The sequence below is a fragment of the Oncorhynchus masou genome, chromosome 16, assembly GCF_036934945.1.
Source record: "Oncorhynchus masou masou isolate Uvic2021 chromosome 16, UVic_Omas_1.1, whole genome shotgun sequence".
Taxonomy (NCBI): domain Eukaryota; kingdom Metazoa; phylum Chordata; class Actinopteri; order Salmoniformes; family Salmonidae; genus Oncorhynchus; species Oncorhynchus masou.
The window spans coordinates 1846890-1863949 of NC_088227.1; the positions used below are offsets into that span (position 1 = coordinate 1846890).

A 17060-nucleotide genomic window follows, 5' to 3' on the forward strand; every position below is an offset into this window, starting at 1 on the left:
TATAGATAATCTACTTCACATTTGTACTCTGTTCACTGTAATCTTCTTTGCGACAGTCAGGGCTAAACGGCCGAGCATTAGTCTTCTTGCTGGACATGATAATATGTTTATATGATTCGTTCCTATTGGATGTGTGTGTGTGTGTCGACTCCGAGTCCGTGTGGATCGGGACTCCGTGTCAGGTTTTGACAGCAGTCCATTCACAGACGACTCTTGCAGAAGGCAGCCTGCCCTGCTGCGACTCACGGCACTGGGCACTGGCTCTGTTTACTGGAAGCCTGCTCCGGTGAATCAAGCAAGTCTCTCAATGCTGTGAGCGGTATCTTTTCCCAAACGCGAGCCGCTTTAACTTTGCAGTACCATTGAACCTCATTCTCTCGTCCAGGGGAACTCGGCGTGGATTGACATCAACTGCAGTCTCCTTTTTTTCTGCAGAGAACAGGTTTCACTGCCTGTTCGCTCTTCTTCCCTCTGTCTCTTCGGGTTTCTACTCTGTGGATTGTTGCTTTGACTCCAGGCGAACAGGGGAGCAGAGATTAAATGCTCAAGCAGAACTGTTGATGAGTTAAGACTGAGCAGCACCTTGTCATGGAAGAGTATGTCCGGTCTGGGGGAATGTATGGGCTGAAAGACGAACCAGCTGCCTGATAAAGCCCTATCTGTCCCAGATAAGTGGAGCATGCATCAGAACTGCAGAGATTCTCTCCACACTGCTGTGTTCTGATCTGCAGAGGAGTTCCTGTTACAATACTGCCTGCTTTCTACACACAGCTATTGTCCAACAGATTTTTCTCTGCCTCTGACTTCATCGCATTTATCGTGACTGTTTTCTCAGAAAGGTAAGGATTGCCTTTAAGAGAACTGAATTTCCCTATTACTTAGGCCTACTATCACTTTACCAACCATATCCAAGAGTGGTTTAATCTCTTGAAAAGTCTCTGTCTGTAACTTTCTTGTATCACTTTATTAGGGGAATTGTTTGTCAAATTCAGAGATATACTTTCCAACTCACATATGTGAGGATATCAAGTCATTAATCACACACTACAGTTGTATATTTTACTTTCCCAGACCACAAACAAACCATCTGTAGGCTGCTTGAAATCTTGAGTTATGAAAAACCAAAGAGCAGGTTTGCCATGAATCAGGTCAACTTTTAAAGAACATAACTGTTTGAAGTAGGCAAATTAAAATTATCCAAGGGATACCATGGTTAATTGAAAAATGGTTAATAAAAACAACCAGATGTGGATTGATTTGATCAGCTGCCTCCCTCTCAGTTTGAGTGAATGGAAACTATTAGAATGAGGGGGAACACGTTTATATGAACCAGAACATGTAAAGCACCATTTAATTGGAATTGAATTTATGCCTTTAAAGTTGTAGATAGTGTTGTGCTCCTTGCTGTTTTTTTTTCATGTAGCCTATCAATGGGTTCCTTGCTTGAATAGGGCTGTATGTTAGCAGTGATCTAAGATCAATGTGGCTGTGATTCTGGAGAGCAATGAGGCTCTTTCAGTCGAGCCAGGGCCTTGACTGCTATATTTTGAGAAGGGAAAACTCTAGAAAAGCCTGTGTTTGCATCATAGTAGACAGACAATATTATGTGTAAAACGAGTTAATTAAACTGCAATGCATTGAACTGAAGAACAATATGTAGCCTAATACGACAGGCAGAAACTAGATGTTGAAAATGTGAAATAATTAGTTAAAAATATAAATTCCAAGGAAACGACGAGATATCATCTGTCTGTGTCTCATTTGAAACACACAGTTGCGCACAGTGGCAGTAAATTAGATAATTTTACTGCATATGCATTTTTTACCAATACCAAAACCATCTTGTCAACCTGCATGTGTTAACGACCGGAGAAAAAGCTAATATGCGGAGCGGAGCTCATATATTACCCCGGCCAACTCAGCGTCCTAACGGCTGTGTGTGAAGCAGTGGAACAGAGGAGAAAAACAAAATATCGATCATTCATTGTACAGCATACATTTCACTCCAGTCCAGCATTCCCTTTTCCGCCACCAAACTACCAGCACGATTCTCGATTCTGTCATATTTTGTTAGACGTGACGCCTGATGTGAAAGGCTAATGAAAGTTCCTGACTGGGTTTGATCAATTATATGCACATGTTTCTGCGTGCGATCAGCCAGCGTTAGATATGGCAATGACAGAATAAAGGTTAGTCATTAGCATAATAAGTAGGCTTACTCACAAGATAAAAAAGTGTTTATATTGATAAAAATATGTCAGTAATTCAACGTCTCAATATATATTAATTTATACAAATATGAATAAACCTACCTCAGATGAAGCTATAGGCTATAGCTGATCATCTAGAATGGCTAACTGTATTTTACTGTCTTAGTTTATCAATGGAATAATATAATAATGGAATAATACTTTAGTCCCTTGCAAATAGGCTCTAGTCCATCTATCTCATCAGTCCCATAGGGTAAAATGTAACTTTATTTTTGAGGCACATTGCTACTCTTCTTCCCCAGCCCCTTTCATAAAGGGGATGCCATTTCACATGTTTCTGCACAAAATGTTTGAAGGAATAGATTAGCAAATCACAGAGGTCACAACTCAGCCTTGTAACCAATAGGGTTAGCTGATGCAGAAAGGGTAGGGGGAGTGTGAGTTAGTAAAATGGGAGGTGAACTTGTAGCCCGTCTCTACCCCTTTTATTGTGTTTCTATGTGAATACACAATCTCCCTGCTTTTTTGTTTGCCAGTTGAATGATATTTTCACGGGAACATGTAATAATGTCTTTCTAGTTTTATTTCCACTCAACTGCAATACTGGTTGTTTTGATATTCTACATTTGTTATCTACTATTGTGTATTAGTTGATGATTATGAATGTAATACATCTGCAGAATAGGTATAGGCATGTACATTTTATGAACAGAGAGAGTATCTGGTTAACTGTCAGAAGCTTGTTGAAAAGAGTACCATTAGATACATTTCAAGCTGTTGTGAATCATACACCCATGTATAGCTTAGGCCATTTATAGGCTTCTCAGTGGGTTCTCATGTGTTGGTCTATTTAATGTCTTTTAGCTCTATGCAATCACACTTTCCTGAGCCAATATGCCTTTATAAGCGCGGTATTGTTTAATTCAAACCAACAGTCGCTTTTTCGACCCAGTTTTGTGTCAGAGGGAGTGCGTCCTGTTTCAAAGAACTGCAGCTGTTGATGTACTAGAGCCCGGATTGCTCCTCTGCCTCTCTGTTCATTTCCACTCACAGATCAATAGACTCAGTGTAGTTCTCTATGGATTTAGGAGACCAAACTGGTACGTATTATCATTAGCTCTCTATTCTTGATTGCAGCTGTAGCCTACATTGTTGTGATCAAGCAAAAATAGTAAAGTGTTAATTTTAACCTCATAGAGACCGTGTATTTGAGGAGAAGTAGCACATACTGTACAATATCATATTGTGTAGGCTAGAAAAATCAAGAACCACTATTAATGTTTATATTTAATATTTTTGAATAGATAACACTAAATGCCAAGAGAAGTCTGCTCAGGTATGATTGAGTGGCATGCTAGAGCATCTCCTCCACTTCAATGGGATCATGTAGATGATTTTGCGTCTCCTACAGTTTTGAAGCTACACAACCATACTAGATAGCCTAATCTGTTATGACTGTATTGAGGCAATGCACTATTGATTTTGGAGTTGTATTTATACTGTGACCCCTTTGTGCACACTGGCAAAAAATATATATTCTTCCTGTACTGAACCCACATTCAGAATGTGACCGTAGTCACATTGGGGCTTTGTTTGCTCCTCCAAATAAAGTGGTGTGAAAGTGCCGTTGTGCTTTTTACGAATGCTGTCCAGAATGGCCCGGAGCTGTGCTTTTGCTTTTATTCACAATGTAAGGAACACCAGATTGACACAGGTCAAGAGTACATGCATTCACAGAGTTAAAGTGACTTCCTTCGCAAGTAAAATGACACACAATGAGCCCTTCAACGGACACTTAATTATGGTTAATATGTTATCTGTCTTGTACAAAGAGCCGTTTTCGGACACAATCATTTCTGTTGGTGTTTCCCCTTTATGGAGCCCTACTGTGCGGATAATCACTTCCCATTAAATGGAAAAAAACAAGGCTATAAAAAGAGCTAAGGCAAATTGTATGTAATGCACAGGTCTGTGGGCCAAAATACCACCCCATTTTATGACTGATTTTATTTTAATATTGGCAATCGGTAAAACACTATGAGCCAGGGTGTTCCCCTCCCTGCTATTTTATGAAACATTTGTTTCCACTTGCCAAAGGCTTCTGTAGCAGTGGATAATTATTTACCTTCTGAAATGGCAGGTAAAACTTTCTGCTTGCCTTTTTAATTTCCTTCCAGGGACATGACATAGCATGTACAATGGTGACAATAAATAAGGATCAATTTAGACCCGTGAAAGAAATAGTGAGGATCTTTTTCTATGGCTTCTATATTGTTTTTCAACTGGTCCAGTGGTAGCCATCCTTAGCTTATCTAGCATCTCTTTTTCATTAGTTTGCCCCTTTTGGTGCTCCTCTGAATAGGATTCTGGAAATAAAACGGAAACACAAAGAACTTCAAAGCATAGCTGTAAAACTCATGGCTCGTGGCATAAAACAGCGTTAAAGCTAAACAAATATGTTTTGTTACTGGTTGTGGTCAACTATATATATTTTACAGAACCATATTGCATACGTTAGGCATCTCTTTTTCTTGAATAGAACATGTAGTGTGTCATAAGCGGCAGGCATAAGTGTAACCAATGAGACAGTTAGTTATATTTTCTCTTGTGCCGTATATTGACAGACTTTTGTCAGCTTTGACAGATATAATTCAAAAATGTTCTGACAAACATGTAACTTAATTAACCTTGTCATTATCAACAAATTATGAAAATAATAATATGAATTACTGTTATTATTAAATATATTCTAAACTTAAAAGAAGTACAACTAAATAGAAAGTTATTTTGTATTTGTTTTTAATTAAATAATAATGAAGACTGAATATAGACGCAAAATAAAATATGTCTGTAAATATATGCGCGTACACACACACACACACACACACACACACCCCTCACTTTTGGTGGTACGTGCACTAAAGTTCTTATTCTCAGCCCGAGCCTGACCACACAGTTGGGTTTCGGGCATGCCGTGCTGTGTTAAGAAATAAAAAAACAGTGCGTGTCTGTGCACCTTTTAACCTACTACGGCTCTCTCAGCTGCAGCAGCCACTAATGGCACCAGGATTCCAATAATGGTTGGGCCAGGGAAATTTGATAAAACGGATGATGAAATGTATTTTTCTGATGATTGAAATGTTTCGAATAGTGATACGAATAGGCTGGAGTGCACTCAGGAGAATGATGATCCACAAGAATACGACAGGCAGGGCATTGCAGTATCAGGAGAAGCTCATATTCCAATGGCATCTGTTAACACCCATACATCCTAACAAAATACACCCTATGACTGCCCTGCTAATGTGCCTTGCTGGACCTTGTAAACAGCTACCTTTTAGATACAAGATTGTATTTAATTACTGAGAAATGCGGTATGACAAACAGAGGATAGCGACAGTGTTAAATGTCATGCTCAGAGTCGTCATTACCCTAGCTAGATCAGGGATGGGCAACTTTGATGGGGTAAAAAGGCAGCCACAAAATCTGAACTCATCATGAGGGGCCGCTGTGGCTCGCGGGTCTGTCTACCCACATCCATACCCACACATAAGTTAAATGTTGTTGGGGGCCCTCGCCCACCTAGCGAACAAAAGAGTTTAGTGGCCCCCCCTTGACATTGGAGAGAAAAAAATGTATGTTTTAGAGTTAATTTCCTGCAATTGCCATGGGTGTAAAGAAAATGTTGCAGTTGTAAAGCAAGTTTGCTGCAATTCTAATAATTTTGCCATGGGTTGGAGGCAAAATTAGCAGTTTTACAGATTATTTCCTGAAATTCTACATATTTTACTATCGGATGTAGAGAAATGTTTGCAGGTTTTCATATGATTTCTGAGTGAGAATGACGAGAGATTGATTAGTAGAAGTTTAGATAGCTGGCGAGACTAATTTACACATCTTTTTTTTTACTGACATGGGCTAATTGAGTGACTGCCAGTGACTGACATAACAAGAGAAAAACTGCTGATGCACAACCATATTTCGGAATTGCACCTTATGTGATCAGAAGGGGTTTCCGATGCCCTGGATCATACAGCACACTCAGTACTGTGCCCTCAAACAGAGACGGTCCTTGGAAAAGCTGCTCTTGACAAAGATGCATTGTTGAGGTTAGCCTATAACCCACTGCACTGAGTGGCTACATCTACGAAGCTCATCTTGACTACAGTGAGGGAGCTTGTAACAAGGCGGCAACTGTCACAGCTAGACCTGCAGAGGCACTCTGTCTCTCTGTTGACAAAACAGAAGCTATATAGACGGTGGGTCAACTCAAGAGGAATTTCCAGGGGAAATGCCTAAAAACAGAGGACAAATGCCCCTCCCAACAGAGATGCGTAAACGCCCAACTGAAGCCGTTTTTTTTATCTCAATATTAAATATTTTCTGGATAACGATTAAGTACCTTACTGTGATTATGTTTTACAATTTCAATTTAAAACAAACAAAAATAGCTTCTTAGCAAATGAACATTTTCTCAAGCAAGAATTTTAGACTGTCTGGGAGTGGTCTGAGTGGAGAAGGGAAAATGGAAAACTAGCTGTTGTTGGCAGAGGGGTTTGGAATTCTCTTTCTTATTGGTCTATTAACTAATTTACCACCTGGTGATGTCACCAGGCAGGCCAAAACTCCATCCCATAAAAACAGGCTGAAATTTTTGCCTGCCTTTTCAAACAGCTCTTAGACAAAAAAGGGCATTATTATAATTTTCTCAATTTCACAGTATTATTCCAACCTCATAATGTTGAAATATGTACAAAACACAGGCGAATCACGTTTTTGACTGCACTGGGCCTTTAAGTGAAATATCGGCCCTTGGGGAGGTGAGATTTAGTTCCATTTGAGCCTGAATGTAATTCTTCCCTCTGCAGGACATAGCTTTAGTCTGGCAATGAGACTGTGAAGTAAAAACTGACCTTCATTGGACTGAACTATTTGTTCTGTCCTGTACCTCAATATATTTGGTGTTGATGTTTTACTCTAATACTGTTTGTGGCACACCCTAACAACATGTTGCTAATCCGTCCTTACAGCAAACACCCTGCTTGGGTGCTGAGGGTATCCAGCCTGAGAGATGAAGCCTGGATGATTTAACAATGATGTGATTTCTACAGTGCCTTCAGAAAGAATTCACACCCCTAGACTTTTTCCACATTTTGTTGTTTCAGCCTGAATTTAAAGTGGATTAAATTGAGATTTTGTGTAACTGGCTTACACACAATACCCCATAATGTCAAAGTGGATTTATGTTTTTAGAAATGTTTAGAAATTAATAAAAAATGGAAACGTGAAATGTCTCGTCAAAAGTATTCATCCCCTTTCTTATGGCAAGTCTTAATGTGTTAATGAGCAAAACTGTACTAAGATGCATGGACTCACTCTGTGCGCAATAATTGTTTCCCATCATTTTTGAATGACTACATCTCTGTACCTCACACATACAATTATCTGTAAGGTTGCTCTGTCGAGCAGTGAATTTCAAACACCGATTCAACCGCAAAGACCAGGGAGGTTTTCCAATGCTTCGTAAAAATGAAAAAACAGACATTGAATATCCCTTTCAGCATGGTGAAGTTAATAATTACGCTTTGGATGGGTTATCAATACACCCAGTCACTACCATGATACGGGTGTCTTTCTTAACTCAGTTGCCGGAGAGGAAGGAATCCGCCCAGGGATTTCTCCATGAGGCCAATGGTGACATTAAAACAATTAAAGAGTTGAATGGCTGTGATAGGAGAGAAGTGAGGATGGATCATTAACATTGTAGTTACTCCACAATACTAACCTCAATGACAGAGTGAAAAGAAGGAAGCCCGTACAGATTAAAAATATTCAAAAACATGCATCCTGTTTGCAATAAGGCACTAAAGTAAAACTGCAAAAAAATATGGCAAAGAAATAAACTTAATGTACTGAATACAAAGTATTATGTTTAGGGCAAGAGTACCACTATTCAAATGTTCAAGCATGGTGGTGGTTGCAACAAGGACTAGGGAGTTTATTTAATTATAAAAAGGACTAAGCAAAGGTAAAATCCAGGCAACCATTGTTCAGTATGCTTTCCAAAAGACAGATTCACCTTTCAGCAGGAAATAACCTAAAACACAATGCCAAATATACACTGGAGTTGCTTACCAAGATGACATTGAATGTTTCTGGGTGGCCTAGTTGCAGTTTTGACTTAAATTGTCTTGAAAATCTATGGCTGTCTAGCAATGGTCAACAACCAACTTGACAGAACTTGAAGAAGTTTAAGAATAATGTGCAAATATTGTACAATCTAGGTGTGAAATGACTCACAGCTGTAATCGCTGCCAAAGTTGATTGTAACATGAATTGACTCAAGGCTGTGAATACTTGTGTAAATTAGATATGTATGTGTTTCATTTTCAACACATTTGCACACATGTCAAAATACATGTTTTCACTTTGTCATTATGGGGTATTGTGTGTAGATGGGAGATACACATGTTGAATTCAGGCACAACAAAATGTGGAATAAGTCAAGGGGTATGAATACTTTCTGAAGGCACTTTAAACAAGAAAATGTAACCATTTTTAAATCCACTGTAATTTGTTGTGGCCTCACATTAGCTAGCTAGCCATATTTAAATCATTTTTACAAAAAAGAAAACGCAGTTAGAGACTATAACGACCGTCATTTCTCTATTGTAGCATAATACAATGAATCTAATGTAACAAAGCAATGGACAGTAGTGAGGTTATGGTTCGTATTAAACAACTGAAATAAAGTGCCACATTAGCGACAAATGTTACAACATTGCGACACCCCAGTGTGATTAAGCAGTAAGAAAGTGGACTGGCTCTACAATATGCCCACTATCCTGCCAGGTCTAAATCCCTAGTTCGGGGTGTGAAAAGAAACACAGAGACCCAAGGAGCAGGGCTGCATTGAATGCAGATTGTGTCGGATTAACACGGGGAAGATTGAGCGATTGTGGCCGTGGTGACTTTCCTGTACAGCTTTGCTTGTACAGCTGCACCAGGCCTGGCATCGTACTGACGCTTGCCCAGAATGGGCTATATTTGGGTTTATCTTTCTGACAGTTAGATTTTCAGTTTTATAAAAAAAAATTGTATCAGTTGGAATATCAAAATGTACAGAGCTTATTTGTATGTTCCAAAAGTGTATTTAAAAAATGATGTGATGAAACTACACTCAGAATCTATGCCTCCCTCCAAATAAAGTGTGGAACATTAGTAGGTGGTATTTCTGTCACAAAATTACACAAACTATTACTTCTTTTACCATTCAGGGGACTTGTTTGCTGAATAGTGATTCACCTCCTACTAGTTTGGTTGTAATTAAATATGGTATGAGAAATATAACCTCTACCACCACACACCTGGCATTATCATCTGAACTGAGCCACATGTCTCATGCCTGAGTTGGTATTACCATTAACATCCTTTAAGACATGGAATAAACAATGTGCTCTTTATTTTTTTTATTTTTTTGCACTTCTTTCAGTTAGGAATTTGGAGATTACCATAAATATGAAACTTTTACACTAAATTAGGATTAGTTGTATATATGAATGCTTATTGTGCGCAAAGGATTTGTTACACTTGAGTGAGCACTGAATTAAAATATATAGGCTATTGTCAGTAACATGCAACATGAACATCTCTTTTCTCAATCCCCTGCAGCAACTGGTGTAAGCCATGCAATTGGGTAGTTGATGGAATAAAATACTATTTAAAAAAAGAGAGACAAAAAGAGGGGAAGCAGGGGTGTATTTTTGTCCTTGCAGAGCTGCACTGGTTGCCGCTCGTGGCATTTCCATCATTCATCACCTCGAGCTGATAACTAGCAAGTCTGGAGCGAGCTGACAGGATGCATCCAGCCCCCATTACCATCAGAAATAGGTCCAGCAGGCCCTAGGGCAGCCAAGGAGCCACAGCTCCAAAAGGGAGCCTGTTCAAAGTCTCTAAAAAGTTGGCTTTGTTGTGCCTGATAACATCTAGGATTGGCACAGGCACCTTTTTTTGCATTGCCTGAGAGATCCTCCTGTTGTTAACCCTGTAGCCTTTACTAAATGAACAGCGTTGTGGAAACGTAGCCTCGAGAACTTGATTAATCTGACCATTAGCAAAAAGTTGTAAACATTTTGTATCTAAGACATGCTACACATCCTACATTCCTAGGTGCATTAGCCAAAAAGGGGACATTTGTAAAACGTATTTTTTACATTGTTGTTTTTCCGATTTACATTGTAGGCCAGGGATAAAATAATGTAGTGTAGCCTATTCATTTCCTTGACATTAGTGGACTTTCAGATTTCTCACTCCGGGATGCTGGCCTTCTAGTCAGAGTGCCTCTGTACAGTATCTGTGTTCTTTTGTCCATCTTAATATTTTTTTTTATTGGCCAGTCTGAGATTTGTACTTTTCTTTGCAACTCTGCCTTGAAGACCAGAATCCCGGAGTCGCCTCTTCACTGTTGTTGAGACTGGTGTTTTGCGGGTACTATTTAATGAAGCTGCCAGTTGAGGACTTGTGAGGTATCTGTTTCTCAAACTAGACCCTCTAATGTACTTGTCCTCTTGCTCACTTGTGCACCGGAGCCTCCCGCTCCTGTTTCTATTCTGGTTAGAGCCAGTTTGCGCAGATCTGTGAAGGGAGTAGTACACAGCATTGTGCGAGATCTTCAGTTTCTTGGCGATTTCTCACATAGAATTGCCTTCATTTCTCAGAACAAGAATTGACTGACGAGTTTCAGAAGAAAGGTCTTTGTTTCTGGCCATTTTGTTATCGAACCCACAAATGCTGATGCTCCAGATACTCAACTAGTCTAAAGAAGGACAGTTTAATTGCTTCTTTAATCTGAACAACAGTTTTCAGTTGTGCTAACATAATTGCAAAAGGGTTTTGTAATGATCAATTAGCCTTTTAAAATGATAAACTTGGATTAGCTAACACAATGTGCCATTGGAACACAGGAGTGATGGTTGCTGATAATGGGCCTCTGTACGCCTATGTAGATATTCCATTAAAAAAAATGCTGTTTCCAGCTACAGTAGTCATTTACAACATTACTAACAATGTCTACACTGTATTTCTGATCAATCTGATGTTATTTGTTTTATTTTTTTTTCAAAAACAAGAACATTTCTAAGTGACCCCAAACGTTTGAACGGTAGTGTACGACAATTACAGATATCAACATTGTATTTTTTTTCTAATGTTACTGAAGTTAAATTGTGTTGTTGATGTGCTTAGCCTAAGTGTAAATACATATGGGGACATGCCGTTTGTCAATTTTCATTTTTTACTTCCATACCATTCCATCTCTGTTTTTTGCCAGATAGAAGAGGTTTTAATTCACGTTAGGTTCACAACTAATACCTATAGGGGTCACTGGTCTGCACTAAGGATGGTTAACTGAAGTTATGATTGGACATTGAATCAGTGTGGAATTTCTCAATGTTTGCAATCTGGTGTCATGAGTTCTCAATTTTATTAAACCATCACACCATGTTCCAAGTCATACCATTAGGAACCAAGTAGACAAAGAGAAAGCATTGTGGAACATGTCAACAACGACAATTCAAGTCTTGTGTTTGTGGGGAATCTTGGGTTGGGTCCTATTTAAGCAATTGCCTTTGTCAAAGCCACATTAGTCCTGTAATTAGATTATCTTCTGTCGCTGTGGCTTAGTACATTTTGTTGTTCTGTGAATGCCTTGCCCGTGTCAAGAAACATTTAAGTAGATATCTCACAGGGAGCCTGTTGTCTTGTGAGGAGATTTCCACCACTAAACAAGGGCCATTATCGAGATATTAGCCTCTTTCACAGCATGGTGCTCTGTTATCACACGTCCTCCATATTCATATGGAGTTTTTAACTCCCTATTATAATTTTGTATAATTTAGAGCTGTGGTAATTACACTTCAGTGGATTACCTGTGCAGAGATACCAGAGATGGCAATCTATACCTCATGTTGGCTCGGCGTAGCAGTTCAAAGGTATGACCTAGACTGACATTTTATCAGTTTGTATAACACAGAATGGGTCAACCTTTCAGGATTTGTTTGGGAATTTGAATTCCTTTGGTATTCAAAAGGAGAGGGTTTATGACAGGAAAGATAATTTTCCCAGTGAATATTTTATCTCCAATTCGCTTACAGTTTGCTGTATCATCCTCTGTGTCTTTGGATTTGCTGACTTTGGTCCAGTTACTCTGAGTCGTTTGTTTTCCCTCCTTTGTTATCACAAAAGAGCAAACACATCTTAAACATACACAAGGTGCAGAAGCAGTGATTGCTGTATCGGTTGTCCTGCTGTGGGTGGTAGAGGGCGATAACGGTGCCAGTAAGCCATTTACATTACAATCATTTTTTATCACGCCAAGACTCTGATTCTTGGAAAGATTATTGTCCATTGAAGGTAGGCACGTCCTTTTGAAAGGACATATTTTTGCACGTCTGACGTTGTAGCTTTAACAAAAGGGATTGGAAATAAGATGCTAACACTCAATATATATCTGTTTTATTGAAGAAGTATATATCAATGAAATGGAATGTGGCTGTTTAATACCGTAGGTTGCAATATGTGTCATGTTTGTTTATTGTTCAGCCCTTTGGTTATATAGCAACATGTAATACAGCAATTATAGTAAATTGTTTTCAGTTGCACTGACAATGTATTCTGTTTAAGTTTTATGCATCTGGAAAAAACAATCAATTCTCACTATAATTTTATGGAAAAGCCCACAATGTTTACACCTTGAAGATAACACAGCTGAAACTATTTCAACATTTTATGACTTCCTCGTTGTAACGACGATGAGTTGTTGCAACCCAGTCAGTCTACAGTAGGCCTAGACTCACACCTGGGCTCCACTCTGTTACAGTTATGCAGACGGGCATGCTCAATGAGCCAATCCAAGGACGTTTGCATCACAATCATTCGTATAACACTGGGTGAACACATGTTAATAGCCACGTAACTCCTCAGATGAATGCTCAGTCCAAAAGCTGCTCTCTGTCACAACCCAAGGCAGAGTGCAACAAGCATTGATACTGATCGAACATGACCTTAAATATGATGTAAATTCATTCATATAGCTCCACAACCAAACTAGTTTAAAATGACTGCATTGAATGAATGAGTATTTTGAATGAGTATTTATGATATTACAGTGCCTAAAATCTGTTATAATAGTTATACTTAATATAATATACTGTACTTCATGTTGTACGGTGCATTGGAGAGGCAAACCATTCATTTGCAAATAACAGTATCTTAAAAAAAGGTAAATATTCGAAACAAGGTTTAACAAGTTGCATTACCTGTTAGTCAATATTTAGGGCTGACAACTGATTGCTCTCAAGAAATACTACACCAACTTCTTTTTGCCTCCTGGTTTCCTGATGAGAGCCAACCAGTGTTATTCTACCTTGTAATGACATACAACACTTCCCTTGTCTCACGAAGGCATTCATGTCGTCTTTTGAGATTGAAAATAGATGCTACAGCAGCGAGAAAATGTAGAGGGTGAAGTTTGACGTGTCTGCTCCAGTGCTGGCTCAATGTGTTTGTGTTGCTGCTCTAAGGGAAAGGTCCTTGCTCTGCTGTCTATTTTAGTAAGGGCTGAGATTATAGCATCCCTCATTTTGCTTTCGTTTGTCCTTCCTCGGAGCCATAGGAAGGATCAAAGCCTCAATTAGATAGTGTGCAAGGACAGGAAAACTGTAGTATAATGTGTCATCTTAAAGAATTAGCACACCTTCCTAAACTATTGTTTTGCCTATACTGTACACCACACTTCTGTGCACTTTATATACAATCATATCACTCTATAGTGTCTCCTACCATACCCTTCTTTTTGTCTTCCAGTGATAGCAATACTTTGTCTAAATGGAGATAAATTGGCTGCTTACCTACTTGCTCCACATCCATTCTAGATGTTGCTTTTACGAGTCATCGTCTGTGTTAAGTTTTTCATGTTTAGTGTTGCCACCCACCATCTTAAAAATTAACCTTCCTGTTGAATAATGCCTCACGATCATGGTGAATTATTGATGGGCCTGGTCCTTAATAGAGGGAAAGAGCAGGCTTTTTACCCATTCATCTGCTTATTTTCATCCTGTTGTTCAGAGAGATTAAAGCTGCTCACTGGTGCAATTCATGGTAAAGGTAACCACACTTCCACTTGCATGGAGGAAAAAACAAGTATTGTGAACCTAACGGTATACTTTTTCAGTATCAACACTAAGTATTATGTGTTCTCTCTGTGTACTGTATACAACTAATGTGTTGTATCCGCGTGGCAAATTAAAGCTCAGACAGCCTTGGCGATTTGCCATAGCCTCGGAAGTTCTCTCTCTGACCGGGTTGTTATTAGATGTGGAAGTTTGATTCGGGAATACGTCTGCACAGATGAAGTGGACAACATTGACCCGACACCCAGTATTTTGTGCCAAGTGCCTGTCTGACTTTGTCTTCACCAATACCGCATTGTATCATTTTTTAATGAGCGCAACACTGATGCATTCCGCTGAAATTGAGAAGATGAGCTAAGGAGAACTTGGCTGGGCCAACTGCCGAGCTTCATTTTGTGATCCCTGATTTGTTATGACGAATTTAGGCACAGCATCATGGCACAATGGATCATAGGACAAACGCCTCTGTTGTGCTCATGAAATGCTCTCTACAGAAATCCTACTAAATATATCCACATTGGGTTGTCTGTCTCCCTGCATCCAATGTTATACTGAGAGTATTCCATGCACTATCTGTCTTTTTCAAGGATAAATGTATAGTATCAAGGACTTATTGGAGTTGATTGGCAGGTACTATCGCCATGAGACACCTATATAATGGTGGGTCTCACATTTCTGACCTCCTTATTTATCTTCCTGTATTAATGTCAGCCTATTAAATCCTGAGCTGAGAAGCATTGACAATTGCACCATCTAACAGCTATGGCAGAACAATTCTTATCTCCTTTGTCTCGAAAGGAATAGTTTTGTGCTATCAGTAAATGGAAATTACATTTTCAAATTTGATTTGCTATAATCCACTTCACTTCCACTAAAACATCAAAATGACCACTAATAATGTATGGAACCTGTATTAGAACTTGTTACCATCTGAAATCATCTAGCTATAATCTACATAGAGAGACAGGTATAGGCTTCTCTCAGAACTGATAGGGTTTTCTGTTGCATTGCTAAAATGATTATGGGGTTATGGATTCCATACTAGTGGGAGAAAGGGCAAAACAACACAAACCATGTATTGGTACAGCCCAATAATATTTTCACATTCCTAAATACCAAAAAATAGACACATTTCCATGCTGAACCAGAGAAGGTATTTGAACCACTGTTTGGGATCAGAATGTAGACATATGAAATTGTATGTAATAGAGATGGTGTAGATTTCCCACCAATATGTTTATTCCTGGTTTATTGTTGACTTGTATTAACTAAGCGAATTTGTACTTAGTTTTATGTCTTGCTCATCCCAGACATATTTTGGTTAGTGGCCTTTTTCCTTTTTCTCCCCCAATGTTTTATTAATGACCTAACTTAGGTCATGATTGTTTTATTTAGTAGCCATATGTCCTGGCCAATGGGGAATGCGCTAATCGATTAATTGAATGGCCAGTAAAAATGATTTATGGAGAGAACACAAAGAGCAATGGGAGATGTATTCACTGTGCAGTCTACACTACTGTGTCATTCTCTATGGTGGAGGTGTAGCCAAACTGAATGGTTACTCTTTGCTACAATCAGAGAAAAATCCCAATATTTAGTTATATTCTGAAAAAACTGTGTTCATATACTCTGAGATGATTAAGTACAGCTAGTTAATAACTGAGAATGGGAAAAGACTTAACTGACTCAGAGTTGTAGATTTGTGTCTACGATTGCATGACAGTGCGAATTGTCATTGTTTTCGAAGCAAAATGGAGGAGCAGTATTTTATTTTTGTCCTGAAAAGACAGCTCTGACTACTGCAATATGTTTTGGACAAGGGAGAGGGGCGTAATGAATTGTTAGCTAATCATTTTTTACTGAACTAGTGAGAATGTACACACACAACATTTATATAAGAGATTGTACGCCATCTGTTGCAACATTTCATTTTCCTAAAATAGTGGAGTGACCCAATTTACCACTGCTACTTCAGAAAAGTATGAATTTTTGGTTTTGCTTTGTGTGCCCCCTTCTCATCCCTCCCAGAATAGCTGTAGCAAAGCTGTTCTGGTGAGCAGTGTGTTTGACCTAGTATTTCGCCATGATGATCTCTGTCAGGGTCATGGGGCTGTGTTCAGGGGCAACAGCAGACGCACTATGTTTGGTTGTGGTGTCAGTCATGCTCCTTGTTCTGACTCTGCTCCATGCTGCTCTCAATCATTCCGCCACCGAGGGGTCAGCAACTTGATTCCACTCCCCACCATTTCGAACTCAGTGGGACTCCACAAGTCATCTGATCACTGGCTCAATCTCTTCCCCACCGGAGGGAGAATTTTCTGATTTACGCTTGCAAATTGTACATCTGCAGCAGTGTCAGAGAAGAAATGCAATCTCTTTAAGGAATATATTTCCTCAACGAGCCAGGCTAGGTTACTCCATGACTGAGCCACAGGTCCCTAGGTATTTTATGCCTTCAAAGATTATAATTTTTTACTTGGTAAGACATGAGGATAAGGAGAGTTTGGACAAATGTGTAAAAGACTATAGTGTGAATGTATCATTTTTTTTTTAAACCAAATGGGAGCAGCTATATTTTCATTCAACATGTGCTGAACCAGCACACCAAATCGTTGGATGCGATTTACAGTTTGGTGAATCACTGGCCCCCTTTTTTACATTG

The 17060-nt window shown here is 39.1% G+C and overlaps 1 protein-coding gene across 7 annotated transcripts in view; it reads left to right on the forward strand.

Annotated features, from left to right (window-relative positions):
- The first annotated feature begins 231 nt into the window (after positions 1-231).
- Positions 232-17060, forward strand: part of adgrl2a (adhesion G protein-coupled receptor L2a) — a 198017-nt gene continuing 181188 nt past the window's right edge. For all 7 annotated transcript variants that reach the window (XM_064990538.1, XM_064990540.1, XM_064990542.1 and 4 more), the window contains exon 1: positions 232-839. The gene's annotated coding sequence lies outside the window, so the exon portion shown is untranslated. The remainder of the gene's footprint in view (positions 840-17060) is intronic.